This window comes from Artemia sp. Qi Xiang Cuo, chromosome 5, assembly GCF_049724085.1.
Source record: "Artemia sp. Qi Xiang Cuo chromosome 5, ASM4972408v1, whole genome shotgun sequence".
Lineage (NCBI taxonomy): Eukaryota > Metazoa > Arthropoda > Branchiopoda > Anostraca > Artemiidae > Artemia > Artemia sp. Qi Xiang Cuo.
Window position 1 is genome coordinate 15,070,551 of NC_142798.1, and position 16,534 is coordinate 15,087,084.

Below are 16,534 nucleotides of genomic sequence, written 5' to 3' on the forward strand. Positions count from 1 at the left end.
AAGCTTCCTCTTGCAATCAGAGGGCAATATTGAGCAATTTTCCTGAAAGGCATTTTTTGAAAAGCTTTAATGTGTTTCATTCCTTAAAAATATACGTAATTCCAGAAAGAATGGCATATTAGCATTATTACGGATTGTGTGTTTTAAAAAATGGTTCCGTCCCCTTGACGAAGACCCTGCACAATCGTCTTTCCCTTATATTGATGTTTTTGACCATCCGTTTGTTCGAGAAAAGTTATAGCCGCTGAAGCTAGGTGAATGAAAGAATGGAAATTTAAATAGCAGACAAGTTTGACTTGATATCTCAATTGTGTATGTCGAACTCTTTTTCTATGCCTTATTCCCCAATCGCAACTGTAAGGCATTTTGGCAACATAATTGAATTAATTAATTAATTTAGGTACCTGTATATTATACACTTCTCACTCAAGTTTATGCTGAGTAAAACTCGAGAACAAACCGGTTTCTTTGTTAGTTTCTTCGTTACTTTAGAAACAAATTTGGGCTATATATTTGCAAAATAGGGTGGGGGGATGGGGTGCGGGTAAAGTATAGCGGGTATGCATGCAAAATGTGTTAGGTACAATTATTCTGCATATTATGAAGTAAGGATTCTTTTCTAACTTCAAACTGTCCAAATGTTATACCCCCCTCCCCCTAATGTGCAAACACATACCCCAAATTATATATTTCCCATCTGTTCGTTCTCTTGTCTTGTCTCACGCTAAGCTGAAAGAAACTAACCGAGAAACTGGTTTGTTCTCGAGTTTCACACAGCGTAAACTTGAGTTAGTGGCGTATAATACACAAGTATCTTAACTTATACAGAGGTATTTGTTTTTCAAACTCATTGCCCCTTGAATTGAACATCAAGTTTCAAGTATCTGCGAAGTATCGGGCACGAGTTTTATAGAAGAAGAAACAATAGGATAGTAATTTTATCTTTGAGACGGACTAAGAAATTCATTTTTCTTAAAACAGAACATAGTCTAAATAGATTAACTGTAAAAAATGAGAACATTCACTACATAATTTCCTGTCAGTAGAGGACATGTTTTTTTGTTTCAATTTCTTTCCTTAAGCATCTATTTTAAGTCTAAAATTGTTTAAGTGTCAACAGAGTTGATCACAAGTACTTTTTACAGGATATAGGAGGTGGGATGATAATCCCCATGAATTAAAAATAAAGTTGGAAAAATCATCTGAGTTGTAGTTAGTGTGTTTGCATAAGCTCAAATACCGATATCTAACTTCTCCGACCCACAATATCTAACTTATCCGGCTTCACGATTTCAATTTCTAAAAACTCATGAATCTCAGAGCTAATTTGTAAATAAAATAGAAATATGAAATAAAGAAAATATCAATAGATTAACATCTGACGATTTTTTTTTAATAACCCGATTGTTAGTGCTTCTTTTGAGTCCGAAAATGTTAAACCATCAGTAGTTGTGAACCAACGTTTTTGGCACCGCGAACCTAATTTCCAGCTTTTCCAGCTCAAATTATTCATTTCCAGTGGCTCGCAAGTCTCTTTTTACCAAATTCAGAGCCAATCTCTAGAAAAATTCAGTTTTAATTTTTAAAGGCTCTGCAATTTCCGTTTAATGAACGCCTATGTCTGGCTACAGCAGGAATTGTATTTCAGTTGTTTTTCTCGAAAACTTTAATAGAAAACCCTTCTAAGTTTTGCTTTCACTTAGACAAAAAAGCTGTAAATTAGATTTTAATAGAACAGGAATTGAATTTCATTTCTGGAGACGAATTTCCCATGTCTTCGTGCTGCCAATGGTAGAATATTTGCAATAACTAGTTCAGTGTTATGCGCCATCTGGAATTCATACTGCCCAGTTGTCACTTGAGAATTTTTGCCATTACTTATCCTCTTCCACACTACTCCCTAAAACCTTTCATACTAGCATAACTTCAACTTTATGTCAAGGTATGTAATATTACGCAGCAAAGTTTGTCTATAATGTAGGCAGTGCTAAGGAGACTTACGCTCTACTTTGAATTTTGCGTTACGCAAGTTTATCTTATGTTATGGAAAAACTCAACACAGTAGCAACAAAGTGCAATTTCTGGGTGGGCAATTATATTAATTTTTAAAGAAAATTGATCGAATTTTTCTACCTAGAAGGCCTTTCACACTTGGTCAGATCTTGAATATCCATTCCTCGCTTTTAACTTTTGAATATATTGCTTATGATGATTTCAGATGACGATTATGATTTTACGTCAGACTCGTGTGAAAGAACTTGTTAAACTGTTAATGGTGATATTTAATATAGTGCAATTTAACTACTGAACATCGAAAATTACGTACATAATGTGAAAGCCGCTTTAGCTTTAATTTCTAACAGCTCCGCAGTCCTTCATTTTACACACATTTAATTCCAAAAGTAAATAAAAGGCAAAACTATAAATGCCAAAAATGTGCGCTAAGATTATAGTAAAAATCCCACTTGAATATATTTAAAAACAAATAGAAGATCAATTTTTATTTAAATAGCGTAAAAGTTTCAACATAAAGATAATCTAAAAAGGCACTTTCATCAAAGACATACAGGACTATCTACTACATGAATAGAAACATTCTAATAATATTTTGAGGATTTTAATATCAAGTAATAAATAATAGGTTTAGACATAAACGGAAACTTGCAAATACAGTATAAATGCATAAATATAAGAGTAGGACAAGCATTGCTGCGGCTCTTTAAAGCATTAGAATCATCCCAAGCTATGCTGCTATCTTCCGCCTTCCCAATTCCTCACCGTTATGCATTATGGTTCGTTCACACATTGCGGAAATTTATGCGGATTTGGCAATCCGTGCGGAAATTCCGTCCGTTTTCGTGCTAAATGAATTAATGCAGACCTTGTGGAGTGGATCTCAGCTTTTCTTACTGATAGAACACAGAGAGCAAGGCTCTTCACTAATGAATCCTTTCTGAGAGATGTGACCAGCAGTATCCTGCAGGGTAGTGTCTTAGGTTAGGACCTACCCTCTTCAATATCAATTAAATGATGTTTTTCAATTAACTACAAATTATCTCACTCTATGCTTACAAGTGATACTTGACCATATTTAAAACTGGCCATCAATATTGCACACGAGTTTCAATGTTGACAAATGTAGTGTTAGGCATTTCAGCAAGTCCAACCCAGGTTTTAACAATACTATAGTAAATCCAGCTGCAAACAACATGCAAGAGCTGCAAAGTATGGATGAGGAAAGGAATTTTGGTATCATTATTGACAACCAGTGTATATTCCATTCAAACTGCAAAAAGACTGTGTCTCATGCAAACTCTGTCCTAGGACTCTTGAAAAAAACTATTTCCACCAGGTCTCCCTGGTTTTTCATGAAGTTTTACAAGGCCCTTGTCAGGCCAATGCTGGATTTTGAAATGTACATAGCATCACCAGAACATATGAATGACATACAGCTTCTGAGAGGGGTGCTACAAAGGGCTACTAAGGCAGTAACAAAGATGAGAGACAAGCCTTATGAGGAACATTTGAAGTGGCTGAAATTTTCTACACTGGTTTACTAACAATGAAGAACTGATATGCTTATGACATATAAGCTTACTTTGAAAAACAAAAACCAATTCATTTGTCAACTTTCCAAAATATTGGCACTGACAGGAGGGGACATTCAAAGAAGCAGTTCCAGCCATTATTCAAAACTTGAGACCAGCAACAGTTTTTCTCCTGCCATGTAGTAAACCACTATAAGTTTTTCAAATACAACAGCCTCGGTGCCCAATGATGAAGCTTTCAAGAAGTTACTAGATGTTGAGTGTAATGATCTTCCCTGGAAGTACTAATGGGGTGCATTTGATATCTGATCATCCATATCATGAACTATGTAGTGATTCACAGATCAAGATGGATCTTAATTCACTCCAAGGGGCAAATTAAGGTTAGAAGATAAGTCTCAATTGGTAAAAAAAGGAAGTTGAAGTAATTCTTATTACAATATCACAAATCTATTGGCTCCCCCTCCCCACCCAGAAAAAACTTGGCATAGGGCACCTCTGGTTCCATATTCTGCCTTTTGTAAAAAGAGGCTTCAACCTAAGCTGTTTTAAAAGCTGTAAAATATTATTTGTTGAAACAACAAGGGCGAGGCTACTCTTCAATCTATTCATAATTATTGAGAAAAATTAAAGTGTTTGAAAAAGTGTAATAATTATTGGAGTTTAACCTTAATGAGTTCTACCATGTGGGTGAATAATGGCTGAACCAAAGGAATCCCCAGAACAGATTTTCAATGTTCTACTTTTAGCAATTAAAAAATGTTTACTAGATCTGATTTATCCCTCCTTTATTGTAGAAGTGGTATGCTTTGGCTACTTAGCTTTTGCTAATAACGTAAGTTTGATAAAGGGAATACATTGGGTATTTTGGACTATTTCAATAAGTTGTGGGTCAAGTTTTCTGGTTGGATACCACAAAGATGAGTGGTCTCCAAGAATAGGTCATTGCATTGTTTTATACAGTAGAATGAAGCTTTGCATGTTAAATCTTGTGCACATTCTTTTGATGCAAAGAATGCATCAAATTTGCTTCATGTAAATAAAGCTGATGCTTATCTAACAAACTTTAATTTTTTGCCGAAAGAAGGTTGCCCAAAGAAGGATCATGGATTTTTTTTTTCTCCAAAGGTGATTGCATCAAATCAAGTCCAATAATATTGGGAAAAGGATTCATTCTAATATAGAAATCAAAAGCTCTGGTGCCCTTTATAAGTGACCAAAAATTGGAGGGCAACTAGCCCCCCTTCCACCACCCTTTTTGCTCAAATTGAACTGATCAAAATTTGAGATAGCTATTTTGTTCAGCATATTTGAAAAGCCCAGAAACTATGCCTCCAGAGATAACATGACCCCCCCCCCCACAGCCCATGGAAAAAAGTATGGAAGTCATTAAGTTTGTCCCTTGTTAATCTATAGCGTTTATTATTGGGAAGCATACCGACCCCTTTTTTTTTTGGGGGGGGGGAGTTCAGGGAGTGAACTCTCCATGGGGAATTTTACGCTCAGTGAATTTGCCAAAACTCCTGTAGACAATTATTTCTATTTGTCTTACTTTCCTTGAATTTTTGGAGGGGGAGCCAAATTTCCCAGTATTATTTAAAAACAATCAGAAATTAAATAAAAACTTTTTTTCCACAGAAAGTAAGGAGCAATATCAAAACTTAAAATAAACAGAAATTACTACATATGTGAAAAAGGTTGCCCCTCCTCAAGACCTTGCTCTTCATGCTAAAATTTGACTTTGTGTTTGAATTCTTTAAGAATGACTCCTGGAACACAAGAGGTGTTTAATTAGAATAATAAACCCTTTTCAAAAATTCTACAAAAAATTAGTATGAAGAGCCAGGACTTCAGGAGGGGACATCTATTTCATATATGTAGTAATTTCTGTTTTCTTTTTCAAGTTTTGATATTGCTCCTTATTTTCAGTTGAAAAAACATGTTATTTTTATTTAATATTATTTAAGACAATTCCCTGAACCATCATAAGTCAAAGGAGATTCAGCATGGTTACATGGACTAAGTTGCAGAGGATGAGAGGGTTTGTCATATAGTGGCGTTTGTCCAAGGGATTTAATTTGGCTCCTTTAATGATGCAAATTGAAATGCCTGGCATGACTCAGTTTTTCAACAAGGTGTAGAAAGTCCACCATTTTTTAGATATGTGCTTCATATATTTTGATTTTGGGACATTACTATCACAACACTAGTCTCAGATTTATAATCATCAAGAAGAAATCCTTGAATTTCAACTTGGAAAATCAACCTCTGTTGGAAATTAAATATCCTTTGGGCAACATCTACTTTTTGTGTTCTGAACAAGGACAGTTGTAAAATATTTTTTTGATGTTAATATTTAATGATTTTGGATTATTCTGTAAATAATAAGGGTAATTATGAATTTAACGAGGTAGAACGTATCTCGTACTTGCAAAGATAGAAGTGAGGGTATTGCTGTGGTGGAAGGTCCGAGAGCCCCATTCAGCCTTTCCAATCATGCAGGTTGGAAATCTTAGTATGATGTCATTGTCAGATGTGTAATCAAGGACTTAAGTAAATTTTCGATCTTTGATTATCATCCTTTTATAGAAACCAAACATTTGTGAAAAATATGAATTGCGTTTTCCTGCAGTTTGTTTCAGGCAGCAGGTTTTCAAACCTTAAATAAAGACTTCAATGGAAATTAAACACCATTTGTGAATTATGTACTAACTGTTTTTCCATTTACAACAGCCATGCAAAAGTATTAATTATTTTCAGTGATCAAACTTTTAATCATGTAGATTAATGCCCTAATATTCCCCAAATAACTCCAGTTTGTTAACAACACCCTAAAAAAATGTGGAAAGTCAATTTTGGTGAAAATTGATTTAAAAAAACAAAGTGTTTTCTAATAAAAGCAAAGAGCAACATGGGAACTTAAAACAAACAAAGCAAAACTTAAAACGAAAACAAGCACAGTAAAGAGCTAGTTTTTCAGAATTCTACGAATATATTGAATATCACAAGCAAATTTGCTTGAAACAGTTTATCAAGATTATGTTGCATAAAACCGCATAGCAGTAATTTTCTTGTTAAGTTTCAACTTTGCTCTTTGCTTTCATCAGAACAGCTTAGTTTTCTTGAAATTAATTTTTTGTGTTTTTTAGGTTTTACAAATATTGACAATAAATCTTTTAAGAAGATCTTATCCCAACTAAGGCAAAGAAATTGAAGAAGTCAACATAAGTTTTTGTCAAAACAGGACATCAAATATATGTTGAACTTTGCATTTTTTCTAGACTTTATCATCTTTGAGGAATTGTAAATAAAATAAAAATCAATCATCTAAGAAATTATTAAAGAATTTAAAATATGTATTTAAAGAAATTTGTGTTCTCTTTATTTTTGCTAAGATTTGGATTTGTGTTACCACAGCCACAAGGCAGAGCTGTTACCATTCTATAAATCATTGTCTACAAAAGTCTGCTTTACCCTATTTACTGTCTCAAATCATCCATTTACTAGCTAGAAATTAATTCATTAATTATATTTATTACTAGCAAGAAATTAAAGACAATAAAGAAACCTAGAAGTGCACTTTTGGGTGATTTATGGCACTTTATGGTGGTGTTATCAAGTCTACTTTGTAAAAGCAATTAGACGAAAAGGCTTTTAAATTAGCCATTCAGCAGCTCTATAATGTTCCTGTGCCATCTATCCTTTCAAGAAATGGCACCCAAGTTGCACTTTAAGGGTGCTATATGGTACTTTATGATCAAGTACCATAACAAATTTGTAAAATATTAATTAGCATTTAAATGAACCCTTAAACAGCTCTATGATGTTTTAGTTCCCTCGTAGTGGCAAAGAAAAAAGAGGAAGAAGCAGAAAAAAGAGGACCCTTCAGTACTATGCATGCAAAAAGGGATTTCTCTTTTTTTAAAGTGGGGTTTGATAACAAAATAAAGTTTTTGACCATGGCAATGGCAATGTTCCATGTCTTGTTTCTATCTGATGACATTTTTGAGGGGTTTTGGGATTTTTTTTTTTTCAGAATTTACTGTAAATTTGTTTTCAGAATAATATTTTACTCTTAAGATTAGTTGAAATAATAGTTATTATTCATGAATCAGCTACAAATGACAATTTTTTTTTTCTCTAGACGTTTTTTAACGCATATTGTATTTTGTTTACCATGGACCACGGTTTGCTCTTAACTAGGTTGCAGCTATCACTGGAAGCATGATCCAACACCATTTGTTAAGAACATACCAAAGGTGTTTTGAATTAAATAATTAATGCTTAAATTCCAACATTTTGCAATAAATTCTTTGGCTCTTTGTGATGTATGTAATGTATAGTTCTAGGCGTTCACCCCCCCCCCGGAAAATACCGCCCTCGGAAAATACCCCCCTGGAAAATAAGGCTTTAAAAATTTGAGAATTTTATTTGAGTTTTATTTTTTTTAATTTCTGTAGGGGTAAGGAATTTTGGTACTTATGTATTATGTGCCACTCACTCAAGTTTACACTGTGTAAAATTCGAGAACACAGCCGTTTTTTGTTTTTTTCTTAGTTACTTTAGAAATAAATTTGCGCTATAGATTTGCACATTGGGGGGGGGGGGTTAGCATAGTGGGTGTGCATGCAAAATGTTTTTGGTACAATTATTCTGCATATTAGATAGATTGACAAATAAGTGTATTTTAAAGGCAAATATACGGCCATGAACACAGTAAAATAACATAAATGAAAGGCACAAATAACATAAACTTTGATTAGCAATCAAACAGTTCGTGGTAACGAACTGTAAGTAAGGAGCAACCTGGCTCAATAGTAGCCGACACTCTAAAAAACGGAATTTTGATACCAATGGACACATCAAAAGAATCGGATATCTATGCTGATTTCAAATATATAAGTGTCATTAAGTTTAGTCTTACCAATCAAAAGTTACGAGCCTGAAAAAATTTGCCTTATTTTCGAAAAAAGGGGGAAACACCCGCCAAAATTGATAGATCTTAATGTAAATCAAACTACAAGATTCAGCGTATCAGAGTTCCCTAGCAGAGATGTTACAAGTTCCTATATTCCAAAGTTTTGAATTTTGTATTTTTTGCCTGAATAACGATCATAGATGCGTGTTTATTTGTTTTGTTTTTTTCAGGAGTGAACGTATCAATCCAGTGGTCCTAGGATATCTTTGGAGGACTCATCTGAACGGAAATTAAAAGTTCTAGTGCCCTTTCTAAGTGACCAAAAAAATTGGAGGACAACTTGGCCCCCTCACACGCTAATTTTTTCCCCAAAATCACCCAATCAAAATTTCGAGATAGCCATTTTGTTCAGCATAGTCGAAAATTTAATAGATATGTCTGAGGATGACTTAATCCCTCCCCCACAGTTCCCGGGGGGAAGGGCTGCAAGTTATGAACTTTGCCCATTGTTTCCATGGTCAGGTTCAAATTGATTTCTAAAGTAACAAAGAAACTAAAAAAAAACTGATGTGTTCTGGAATTGTACACAGCGTAAACTTGAGTGAGTGGCGCATAATACACAAGTACCGAAATTCCTTACCCCCTACAGAAAAAAAAAAACTAAAATAAAATTCTCAAATTTAGAAAGCCTTATTTTCCAAGGGGGGGGGGTTACCGCCGGCCACTATACTTTAAGTGTTCTGGACTTGGACTGTTGTCCTTTGGTCTACATGATTTTATGTTTAACACTAGATCAGTTTGGACCATCCCTAAAAACAATCCATAAATGGTAGTTAAAAGAGGTTTATGGTGGCCCTCAATTAGGGCTATTCAGTAATACATATTGAAATTCCTAGCATGACTCTGATGTCAACAAGGTTAAACAACACATCTTCCTATTGTATGTTTTTTGATCTGACTGTATTTTTAGGAGTTAAGGGCTACTATATTTTTTTAGTATTGGACGTGATTGTTTGTTACTAGGTTGCTAGCTTTTGCTGCAACCCGGATAAAGGAATCTGATTGCAAGCAGGAAAAGCCTACCACTTTTTCTTCTTTGGAATAGTAAGATACAATCCTCAAAGAATCAGGCAGCTAACTAAGTCCATAACTTGTTCTTTAACATAAACTTCATTAATCAGATGTTTTAATATATTCTGCTTGGTCTAGTGGTTGGGATAGCTGGCCATCACCCAGTTGGTTTGAGTTTGATTCCTGGTACGGGAAATTTTTACTTATGATGACTTCTTAAAAAATATAATTAAAATAATCATCTATACAGTGATTCCTTTTATTGCTTCAGTTTGTTCCTTAATGTAATTTTGGTCAGAAATTGCATTGTATTACAAAGTTATGTTTTATTAATTAACAGAAAGACAAAAAATGTGATGAACTTAAGCTGGTTCTTCTCTAAAATAAATGTTCTTTGTTTGATGTGAAATTGCAAACAGGAAAAAGCCTATGGCTTTTTCTCAATTGCAATAGTAAGAGACGACCTGGCTACAACTTACAATTATGGTGTCATTGATCAATTTTTAACATGAAATCTGGAGTTTTTCTTAAAAAATTGATTTTATTTAAAAAAATAATTTATTTTAATTACAAAAGGTTTTTAACCCCATTAATTTCCTTTAAAATGAGCCATGGAACATCTCTATGATGTTCCATTGCCAAGCTATCTGTGGAAAAGAAAAAAAGATGCCATTTAGGCAGAATGGTGTTGTAGGTGCTACATTTCTTGATTTTCAAGCCAATATATTTCCCTTGCTGTTCAAGCCAATGGACAGAAAGTTTCCTATATACGGGTTTCGGACAAGGCGGTTCTAATAGTGTACTTTTTGTTTTGATTTGACTCTATTTTTAGGATTTATGGGACATGATATTTCTTAACATTGGATGTGACCATCTCTTATTAGGTTGCTAGCTACTGCTGCAACCCAGATATTTACATTGCCTCTGTTCCACATGGGCCATTTGCAGTTCCTGGGACTGAAAGAAGTGTGTCACCCCTGGAAATTATTTTTTTAAATCTTATAATCCTTTTTGTTTGAAATACTCTCTTGGGATTTCGATTTCATATTTACTTGGGCCTGGGTTTTCATCAAAGGGCTTGTCTCCCTCTAATTGGATTTGGCTCTGAAAAAGACTAAGACTAGGTGACATATTGCTCTTTACTAGGTAAATCTTACTTTACTGGCTGCAAATTCAATTCAAAAATTGGATGAACAAATGTAATAAAATATTCATTTTCAGATTGTTTCAAATGCTTAAAAAAATGTATTTGCTGTTACTTTGTTATTATTTCCTAAAACGAATTACAGTACTCTTTTTTTTTTAAATTACCTGGTGTAGAAATATTTTCCAGCAATTCTAAATTATTGTATTTATATTTTCATTGCTTAAGTGTTCAAACACGGATGTAATAAAATTCATATCTTGCAGTGGTGAATGAGGGTACGCCCCCCGCTACCGGGCATTAGCAGCTGAAATAAAGCTTTCCATCCCAGATGCTGAAGTCACTGGAGCTGTTGGACGGACTTGTAAGTTGTTTTGTTTTTTAATAAAGAATTTTTCTGATTAGATACAAAACATAAATCACAAAAGCATTAGCGAATCTTTATTAGGCTCTTCTCAGCAAATACAAAATAAGCCTGTCAAAAAAGTTAACTGCAAAGAAATTAATCCAAAATAGTGAAGACATGGTCAAATCAGGAGTATTCAATTCATTATTATTCTTTTTAATTAATTTTTAAATCCAGGGTTAGCTTAAATTGTACTATACAGACCAAGGTTAGTAAGAATAGGATATGTTGAACTACGCTATTTATCATTTAAATAAATTCGCATAAAAGTTTCAAAAAAACTTTTACTCTGTAACCTATGTAAACATTACAGTGCTTGAAAATTGAAGCAATAAACAGAAGCAAACCGATCTAAGGAAATCTACAATTGTAACTGGAGACCCATTGAGGTTATAATTTTCTTTTAATTTTACTGTCTAATCCATGGTTTTACTAGCGGATTCATAGTTTGTTATACTTTTTTACTATAACTGACTATAAACGAAATATAGGCTCTACCCAGGTGACACCAGCGCCACAGGCTTTAATAGACCAATTTCTAGAAGATTCTTCTATAGCGTTGTCAACGTGGTACAATTGTACCATATTGGGTACAATTTAGAGGTCTTGAAACGGTGTGGTATATTTGGAATTTTTTTTACTAATCCGAATTTTTCAGCCCATTTTGGTACTATTCACTCCCTTTTCGACCCACAGATCTGGTCAAGCTATAATTTGTCAAAAATGTTATTCAAATTGCTTCTTATACAAAAATTAGCAAAAGAAAACAGACGTTACAGATAATTTCTTTGGCGCAAGAGTGAATATAAATACAATATCACTTTTTTTAAACGTTTTAAAAATTAGTTAATAAAAAAATATACTACTCCAAAGCTTTCAGGTTTTTTTCTTCAGTTTTTTTTTTAATGAAAAATACTAAATAAAGATTTATTAAACAAAAGAAAGAAGATTTTCCAACTCTAATAGTGTTTCCGGAGCCTCACATTGTGAAAAATCGTTGATTTTACGAAAATGTCTTTTAGTCTACGGTTAATCGTATTATTTATAAAAGGAATGGGGTATCCGTTGCCAAAAATAATATCTCTGATAAAATTTATTTCTGCTTTTATGTATGAATTGGAGCAAATGTTTAGGGCACGGTCAATGAGAGAAGTTACAACTGGTCTCTTAACTTGTGGGGGGTGATTTGAATTAAAATGAAGATATCTATTGTTTTGTGTTGGTTTTCTATAGATAGTGAAGTCAAAATTATTAGCATTACGGATAATTGGCACATCTAAAAATGGTAGTTTATTTTCAAATTCAATTTCTAGGGTAAACTGCAAGGGTAAACTTTCAAATTCAATTTCTAGGGAAAAAGACATTTTCGTAAAATCAACGATATTTCACAATGTGAGGCTCCGGAAAAACCCTCTAATATAATCTATCTTCCGTACATCCCAAGAATCACCACAAAAATAAAAAATATTTGCACAAAAAACAATCTGTATTTAGTTTTCAACAATAATTTTAAAATCACAAATTTCTTAAACTCCGGTAAAGATAAAACCCCAGTTACTCGCCAAAGATGGGTTTATCAAATACCATGCGATTGTGGCAATTACTACGTTGGCAGAACTCATCAGAATCTAGAAAAACGGATACACCAGCATAAAGAAGACATAGACAAAGCGTTAATTGCTAATAGTTCTAATAACTCCTTTGATTCTGCTTTAGCTAGCCATATATTTGATAATCCCCGCCACACAATACTTTTTGAAAAATCTTTTCTCATTAGTAGTGATTTGGGGATATAACAGGTAGTCCAGGAATCAATCGAAATTAGGCTCAAAATAAATAAAAATGTTTCCTTAAATAGGGACTTAGGAGAATATTCACTGAATTCTTTATGCTCAAATTTAATTAAAAATGATCTAACAAAATATTTTATTAAACCAATTGTCAATAGTATTGACCCCGTTACAAAAAGACCTTTAAGACTAGCTGCTAAAAAAGCAAGATTAGCTTTGAAAACTTGCAGTTAATAATTTTATTCTATTTCGTTTGAATGAATTCATCCTCTCTCATCATTTTATTTATCAGTCCTGGTTGAACTTCGTTGAAGTAAGGATACTGGGGCTGTTTTAAAGGTTTTTTTTTTAAAGCGTTTTTTAAAAGCATTTTTAGTTTAAACTTCGTATTTTAATGTAAGTTTGTTTTATATATATTTTTTTCTTTAATGTTGTGCTGAAGACGGCCCTTGGACATAGGGCCGAAATATTTACCGATTTAAATTGCACTGTCTTGGAAAAGATTTCCCTATTATTCTGAAGTTGTGTTTGTTTGATATGGAAAGGTAGTGTGTTCTTCGTCAATATTTATATTTATGTATCTTAGTGAAGCTTTGAACTTGTTTTGATATAGATAAAATTTTCTCCAATACAAATATGGTGGGTTCTTCAACAAACCCACCAAAGAAGAGAGTAAGCATCATTACCGAAATTCTGGGTTTGTATCTACACAGGAAAGCTATTCTATGATACATCATGGGAGTCACTGCCGTCTTGGGTTTATCATCCTAACTGCACCATAGAAATCTTTTTCTTGTCTTAGCAAAATGCGTTAAACATACCGACAAGCATCAAAAAGCGACGCGAAAAAGCAGCCTCTCCAGAAGAAACGTTATGACAAGTGTAATAATTTTTTTATGTTATTCTGATACAATGTGTAATTTTCATCATATAGCTAAGATAAATTAGTAAAATGGATAAAAAAACTAAACTTGTTAATAAAAATTAATATTTTTCTACCTTGGTACTCTCCAACTCGTAGCATATCACGGTTGTTTTGAGGGGGGGGGTCAAATTCCAATATGAACCCCTTGTAATACGAAAATGTATGTGTTATTTGAGTATGGCAGGAGAGGTTTGGATGCAGGATCATCTCTGAATTTTGCCATTGTTACCAGAAAGTTTTTAAATTGGAAAACTCACAATACAATTCAGGTGCATTCAAACATTTGGCTACAGTGTTTTCAGTAGGCTTTTTTTGTATTAATACATTAACTTTGACTGTAATGTTCTCAGCAAAGCCAAGCGTCAGATAATGATTACTGTTTGAGTGGTTTGTTCAGGTGGTTTCTATGGTCTTTATAATCTTTTACTGTCGTTTTATAGTAAATTCAGTCATTTTATTATACAATTAATGTTGACTGTAATGTTCTCAACAAAGCCAAGCGTTAGATAATGATTATTGTTTGAGATGTTTTGACTTGTTCTCCTATTCTATTCTTTTTTTTATAGCATCGTTTGAGGTATCAGTTGACGGTCAATTAGTCCACTCAAAGCTTGGAACAGGGGCTTCCCAGAAGCAAAGAAGATAATTGAAGTGACTAAAGCAAAAATGAAGTAAATCAGTAATATTGATACCAGCTCTCCCTGATTCTCTCCAATGGATTTAAGCAAATGATTGCCGAATTCGGAAACTTAATGTCAGTTTAGCGGATGTACAAGTTTGAATTTTTGGCTTTGAGTCAGGCTAGGTGTTTTTTTTTTTTTTTTTTTTTTACTGATGTAGATTGTTGCAACGCTTCCTGATAAAAAAAATACGAACAAATTCTATATCTGATTATTTTTTTACAAGTTTTTCTCTTATTCTTAGCACATTAATCTTTTCTTCCATAATTAATGCTTCAAAAAGAAAAATATTAGAGTCTAATATTGTGATTCTCTAAGTGGGACATGGCAAAATTTGGGTAGATCATATGCAGGATGTGCACCCTTTGGTTAACCATATTCTAAATCCCTGACAAAAAAAAAAAAAAAAAATAATATTAAAAAAAAAATATCCGATTTTATTGAGAACATATGTCTTTTTTATCTTCTGAACCGTGTTTCGTTTCAGTTTTATTCTAAAAATAAGAAATCGGCTGCCATTGAAATTTGAAGCATGTAGGCTTATAAAAACATAATTATATTATGTTATAGTATTCGAAATACTTCGTGTTCGCAAACATTCAAGTTTTTCTGAGCTTGGAGCTCGGAGGTTTTCAGCTTGAGGAAGAAATCTAGAAACAATAAAGTACATCAAGGAAAACAGAAAAAAAATTGATGAATATAAAAATGGAATGTTAGGCATATTCGTGATAAAGGTTCCTGGCTGAAGACTACAAAACAATAAAAAGAGATAATAGTCCTCTCCAGCCCAACCACATTTCAAATAATTATTACTAATCTGCTTTTTATGAGTGGGTACACAGAGCAGGGCAAACAACATCTTTTAGACACAACGTTAGCAAATAATGGAAGGAATCTCTCATTGAGAATCATTCTGACTTTACTCTAGATCAGTGTTTTTCAACCTTTTTTCATGACACGACCCCCCTAGTATAAAATTTTTTTTGCGACCCCCCGACCCTTTTTTGTCATGTTAAAAATATGTAATCCATGCCTAAATTTTAGGCGTTTGGCTTATTAGGATTCGGATATAAGTATATAATCAAGCATATAAAACATGAAATTTTAAATCGAATACTTGGCCAATTAATAACTATGAAACAAATACAAACACATTTGTATTGTCCCAGCACCATCTGTTGGTAATGATTTTCGTTAGAATGCGCTGGGCTTGCCTATAAATAGGGCGGTCGATTGCGGCCACGGTAGTTGAGTGCAAGACCGCAAAGCAAATGGAATCGGAAGGAAGACCACGATACGTAGAAACGATTCGGAAGTGAAACTACGGTGTTATATTCGGACTGTGTGTAAGGTGCCTTAAAGTTGAAAAAACAGCGATTTGTGAGCGTGAGACGCGTGCGGTCGTGTCGTCAGCTCTCCTGTAAATTTTGAAGAGCGCGAATCACTTGTTTTACATATTCATGTGAGTTGCCTGTTATAACTGAAAATCGATAAATTCCTGAGAATATCACCAGAATCGTCGTCTAGCGGGTGTAGTGGAATGAAGAAAAAAACATCTTAGCGACGACAATTCTTTGAGATTACTGTGATTGAGAACAAACCGCAGTGCGAAATTTGCTTTGAAATTTTTTCAAGAGGAAGGATGAAATCATCGAAGTTGGTACGCCTCCTAAACACAAAAACATCCTAATGGAAAAAATAAAACCGTGGATTTTTTTGAACAAAAATTAAAACCTCTTGAACATCAAAAAACAACTCTAGGACAAATGTCAAACCTAAATACGTCATGATTGACCTTAATCTTATTGTCTTTTTTCTTTTTTAAGGAACGAGATCAAGGTTAGTAAGATTTGAGGTATCTAACGGCTCAATTTTAGAAGCTTTTATTGTGCCTGTTGTGTCCAGTTCGAAGTCCGCAACATCGTAGATACCTGATCTCCAACGTAACGCCTAAAGTTACACATATTCCTGATTTTTATTTTTCATCAATTAGTTACTATTGCCTGCTCAATCTACGAACTATGAGGGCTTTCCTCTAATTTCCCCAAAAGA

The 16,534-nt window shown here is 33.6% G+C and overlaps 1 long non-coding RNA gene across 2 annotated transcripts; it reads left to right on the forward strand.

The window, feature by feature from the left end:
• The first annotated feature begins 1,364 nt into the window (after positions 1 to 1,364).
• LOC148951847 (uncharacterized) lies at positions 1,365 to 14,660 on the forward strand. 2 transcript variants are annotated; one of them, XR_016141785.1, is made up of 3 exons: positions 1,365 to 1,942; positions 10,948 to 11,045; positions 14,369 to 14,660. It is a non-coding gene; the product is annotated as an uncharacterized LOC148951847 (long non-coding RNA). The 2 variants fall into 2 exon arrangements; XR_016141786.1 differs by lacking the exon at positions 1,365 to 1,942 and adding an exon at positions 2,042 to 2,996.
• Positions 14,661 to 16,534: the final 1,874 nt, after the last annotated feature.